At 43.6% G+C, this 5,387-nt stretch overlaps 1 long non-coding RNA gene across 1 annotated transcript in view; it reads left to right on the top strand.

Moving 5' to 3' along the window:
- The first annotated feature begins 4,900 nt into the window (after positions 1-4,900).
- The window catches only part of LOC109298004, a 3,838-nt gene continuing 3,351 nt past the window's right edge, over positions 4,901-5,387 (top strand). Inside the window, exon 1 of the long non-coding RNA XR_002097487.1 lies at positions 4,901-5,382. This is a non-coding gene — a long non-coding RNA (uncharacterized LOC109298004). The remainder of the gene's footprint in view (positions 5,383-5,387) is intronic.

Below are 5,387 nucleotides of genomic sequence, written 5' to 3'. Positions count from 1 at the left end.
CTCAGGTGTCTTAATTAGACACTGCTTTATGCTGAGGGCATCCTTACAATTGTTATCCTATTTAAGGCTAGTTTAGACTTAGAAGATTAACCAGTGTGAGTGTGTCAGGGGGATTGTTTAGCTTCCATAGTTAATGTGGTAAAAGCTGTAATGTAGATGCGATTTTCCTGGTTACAAAAGCATTGTGTATCATCATATTTAGAATAATATTAATATGTTATACTATATAATATATTAATAATTATATTTATTTTGGTTCAGAAACTGGTATAAACGATACTGGTATTTGTATTCTTATACTGGCATAATCGTGTCCACACTAAGATTGAGTTTGCTGCTTTTACTATGCTGTTGTAATTGAAAAGGCAACATTTTGAAGTGCAGACAAGCCTTTAACCTGAAGCAAATGTTAGCATCCTCTGGCAGAGTATACTTTTGTATCGTGATTATGGGTCTGTTAAGGGTAGAGGATAGCGCCTGGGATCATGCCTTTCCCCAGGACTATCAAAACTTATAGCTGAATAGTTTAATATTTTTTGCAGGCACCCTATCTTTGTAAACTGTTGCCATACTGATTTAGCTACACCTTTTCTGGTCTACATGGAAGAGGCCTCCTTTTAGAGACAGGCCGAGTGTGTGGAGGTTGGATTCAGAAAAGGTTTACCTAGCCATCTTCCTCAAAAACAGCACTTACCCAGGTCTGACAAGTTCTGTCCTTTCCCCAACCTATCCCACCACTCTTTCCCTTATTCCTTTATTTGAGAGCTTTCTTCTGGTTGTCTGACTTTAACGCATCAACTTGTCTCCTTCCAGCTGTTTATCCTATTTCTACAGGTGCCATCAACTTAATTTCTAGGCCTTCTCAACTCCTGTCATCCCAGTGTCCACTTCTAATGACCCAGCTGATGTCAGAAACCAACTCTATTGATTTCAGTAGTAGCAGTTTTTGGCCCTAATTCCATAGACACATCTACTGTCCTTCCTGTCTATTGGGCTCACAATCATTGGGTTGTTTTTCACTCTGTTTCCTTTTATTCAGGCTCATCAAATCCTGTAAATTTTGCTCCATGAATATCAGCAACCCTGCCATTAATACTTGCTGGTTCTTGCTCACCCTGGCTAGTGCAACATGCTTCTGTCTATTTTCCCTGACTTTTCCCCTTTGGCCTGGATAAACAAAAGTGCTGCTAACGTCTTTCTTGGTCTTGCTTCTGATCCTATTGACCTTCTCCCTAAGACCCCACTATGGTTCCCCAGCTCTTACTGTATCACATCCAGTCACCTACGCAGCTCTACATGATCTTGTCTCTTTGCTTTCATTTCTTCTACTCCATCATCCTCTTCCCATGCATTTCCTGTGGCTGCCTGCATCTTCATAACTTCCTCTGCTTCATGCCTCCTTCAGCTGGGGCAGTCTTGCCCTCTTCCCCGACAATTCTCTCTCTTCATCATCTTCACGTCTTTCCATGCTTGATGTGCTGTCCAGTGTTTTGTCTTGTCTAACTTAGATTTCAAGGGCTTTTATCAAGGAAAATGTCTTAATTGGTGTATGAATTGGGAGTTTTTAAATGCAGGTTATATGAATGTTTGTTTGTCTAGGGTGGCTTAGACAGAGATGACCCTCCCTGGGGGTTGGACGAGAGGGTCTCTGAGGTCCTTTACAGCTCAGTTTACCTTTGATTCTGTGGAGTGCTGTGTAAATGTACGTGCATTATATGTGATGATTAGTTTTGGGATAAAGTTGAAGTCTAAGCCAGAGTTTAGGGTTTTTAGTTTACAGAGATCTAAAAAGCTCACAAGATGTTGTCTGCCTCCCTTTCAGCTTGAAGGCATTCTGTTTCGAAGCCCCTTTCCCATCCCCGCTGCTATCAAAATGGCTTACCCTACACACAAAACAAGGATTAAAAGGAAGTGAAATACCGCAGATATTATTTAAAAAGTCACTATTGACTAGCAGTAACCAGATGGTGATACTACTATGGTTCTCTGTCTTTGGAATAGGAAATGCAATGATATTTAAGGTCACAGTCTGGTGACATGAGAGTAATAGATTATAGATTTCAGAAGTCACAGGAGAAGAATAGCTGGAATCAGGCAAGATGCCTGTATTTGGGGGTCCTGTGTTTCTTGCTGCCAGGCTGTAGGCACTGGAGGTGTATTACTTTTTAGTGAGCATTTCTTTGTAAATAATAAGAATCAAATTCTAAGCATAGTGAGTGCAAATTGATGGATGTCTGAGTGCATGGTATGAGTTGCCTTGATTTTGCATATAAAAGAAACGTGTGTCTTTGATGTGTTTCCTAAAATGATGTTTAAAGGGCTTTGATGATGAAAAGTGCAATGTAATCCAGTGACTAGGAGGTCAGGATGGGAATGGAAGGGGTCTGAGTTCTAGTCCCATTTTTGCTATAGATGGCTGGTCTAAATGAGATTAAATTGGATTGAATTAAATTGGATTGAATGTCTGGGCCTTGGTTTGTCCAGCTGTGAAATGGATATGACATTGGTCAGCTACTGTCTACAGGATACTTTGAGATCTAGGGTGAAAAGTGTTATGTAACAGCAGGTAGCATCATTAGAACATGCATAACGTTGGTCGTCCTGACAGTATCCAGCAAACACCAATCAACTAATCTTACCGATACACAGCTTGTCATGCCCTCTTATTAGAGCTGAAGAAACCAAGGCAAGAGTCAAGTAGATGAATTGCGTGAGGCCAAGGGGTGAGTCTGTGTGACAGCTGGGTGGCCCAGCCCTTGTCTAGCCCACTAGAAAACAATGCCTCTCGTTATGCATTGAGCTTTATAATAATGGGAATGATCCTGAAGCCCTTAATAGGATTCAGTCATTCTTTCTGAGAAAAGAGCGAGCAATTGAGTTCAGGATTTGGCTCAGTATTTCTGTGCTGTGGGTATCTTCAGAGGTATAGCAGCACAGCTCTACACCCAGGGCAGTGCTGGCTCCTATCCTGATTGTGGCTAGATTGTCAGCCACTGCTGGGGTAATGGCTGCTTTTCCACCTCCCCATAAAAGCAGTGCCTGGGGCCGCTGCTCCAGTCACCCCTCCTCAGTTACACTACTGGGTATCTCCCCGGTGGAAGGTATTTTGTTCTGAATTAAGTGAACAGTGATTAGGAGCCTGACATATTGTGAAAGATACTAGTAAAAGAAGGAAAGCACTGGGAAGGTACCTGCAAGTAGGAAGATAATGGTGCAATTCTCCTTCTTCAATTTCAATTTCAATTCACCCGGATTTTTAGGACAGAAACTTGACTCTTGGATAACGGATCTTCCTTCCCTTTGTTCATTTCACATGAATGAATAATGTACCGAAAACAGTGGTATACTGTAAGAAGTACAATTTTGCCGTGTTTGGTGATGATTCTCTAATTACTCTATTTTTTTAGTGATTTAAGAATTAATATGCATGATGCTTCCAACCAACATAAAAGGCCCAGACCAGCAGTGTTCATCCAGGCAAAAACTTGTGTTGAAGGAAATAGGTGTCTGATTTGTGTAGTGACTGTGGAACTTGGCCCCAAATCTATGCTTCTCAAGCTTTTTGTGTTGGTGTACGTAAATGGGTGGACTTAGAGATATATGATAGCATATGGAGCCCATATATATATTTTTAAATAATTGTATCATATGTGGTTAGTCGATGATGTGAAATGTATGCTGTTCCCTTGAGAGTTTATTGTTACTTATCTTGTTCATTTTGCAGATTATTGCTGGAAAAGGGACTTAAGAAAAGTTCTTGGCATTTTTAAAATGCCCTGAATGGCATTTCTTTGTCCTGGGCTTAGGTCTTGCACCGGGCCGCCAAACCCCAGACAACTACCTGCAGAAAACAACGTCAAGGGGTCACGTTGCAGGACTCTAGCAGTATGGAGCAGCTTTCAGGAACTAGGTCTGAGAAGACCAAATTGTTCTCTGTGTGCGATAAGTAAATGTCACAGAAGGGAATGTTCCTCTTCTAATGCTCATTCAGTGCTCATTGCTTGTGACATGTAGCTGCAGAATGGGGTGTTCAGTGTTGAAACCAGCCAGAGTTTATGGCAAGGGTGGGTAAAATGGCAGATCTGGCCTGTGGTCGGACTCCATTTCTTAGCAGCCCCTGCCCATGTAGCTCTTGGCTGGTCTACGTGGAGACCCTGGGATCATACGGCTGCAGAACCGGGGCTCTGCCCCAGCCTTGGCCCATTGCTGTTGGAGCCCCACAATCCTGGGGTCTCCACTGGTCTGGGGCTGCTCCGGGGCTGTGATCTTGGGGCGGTGACAGTCCAGGGCCGGAGCTGGGGCAGAGCCACAGTCCATTCCCTGCACACCCTGCCCGTGAAACCCACGCTTGTCCCAGGGGTGCATGGGCAGTGGATCTAACCCTAAACCTAACCCAGAAGGAGCCGCTGCCTCAGGGGCTGCTGGGAAATGAAGTCGGCTGCGATTTTGCCGGCCCTTGATTTATGGCGCAGCAGCCCTGCCTAATGTTGCCAATTAGACAAGAGGACAAAAAGGGCTAAAAGACTGTTAGGAAAGCCACACCATTGCTCTTCTGCCTTTATTTTGTTTCCCAGTTTAATCAGTGTTAAGCTTCAGAAAACCAGGAAATTCCTGATAGTTGATGGTATCTGGCTCCCCCACATCCAGTGAAAACAACAACAATAGCCACTGTTAAACTACCTGCTGTTTAAGCGTCTTTTTACACCTGGTACATCTGGCTGACCCTCGATGGCTGTAAATGCTTTTTTGAAGAAGTCAGCTGCTGGCGAGTTGCACACCAAGGGCTCCTGTACACGTGCCAGATGTTTGGTCCGAAGTCTGTTAATTAGCGCACATTGCAACAGACGCAATTAATCAAGTTTGCTGGAGCGTGTTAATTAACATGCTCCAGTTGCCTCCATGTCACGTCTGTTCGGCGTCCCCGTGCTTCAAAATGGTGGCAGAGATGCCTTAACTAAAGCTTGTTGAACCAGCTTTAGTTCAAGTGCCTCTGCCACGATCTTGAAGTGCAGAGCACTGAACACACATGACGCTGCGGGCCCTTTAATTAGAGCAGCAATCAGAGCTGCTCTAATTAAAGTGCCCCCCTCATCCTGGAGCATGTGTGTAGATGCCCCAATATGCTACCTTCGTGAAGGGGATCCTTTTCTATTTTAAACTACTAACATTTCACATGGAAAAGCCTGCAATAAAAATCTGACTTGTCATAATTAGGAACTTGCTCAGCAATTTAGCATCACTCTGGGAGGTTAACGCTGACTCTTGGCCACCTTGCTGAGCATGGGAACTGCTGGGACAGGGGCAGAGGAAATGATAATATTAGGAGTTATTTAGCTGGGTCCAGATATTATTCACGTGAAATTCTGAGGGAGGCCGTATTAGGTTAG

This window comes from Gavialis gangeticus, unplaced genomic scaffold, assembly GCF_001723915.1.
Source record: "Gavialis gangeticus isolate Ggan-Ray unplaced genomic scaffold, GavGan_comp1, whole genome shotgun sequence".
Taxonomy (NCBI): Eukaryota; Metazoa; Chordata; order Crocodylia; family Gavialidae; genus Gavialis; species Gavialis gangeticus.
This window is presented reverse-complemented; position numbering and strand designations above follow the sequence as displayed.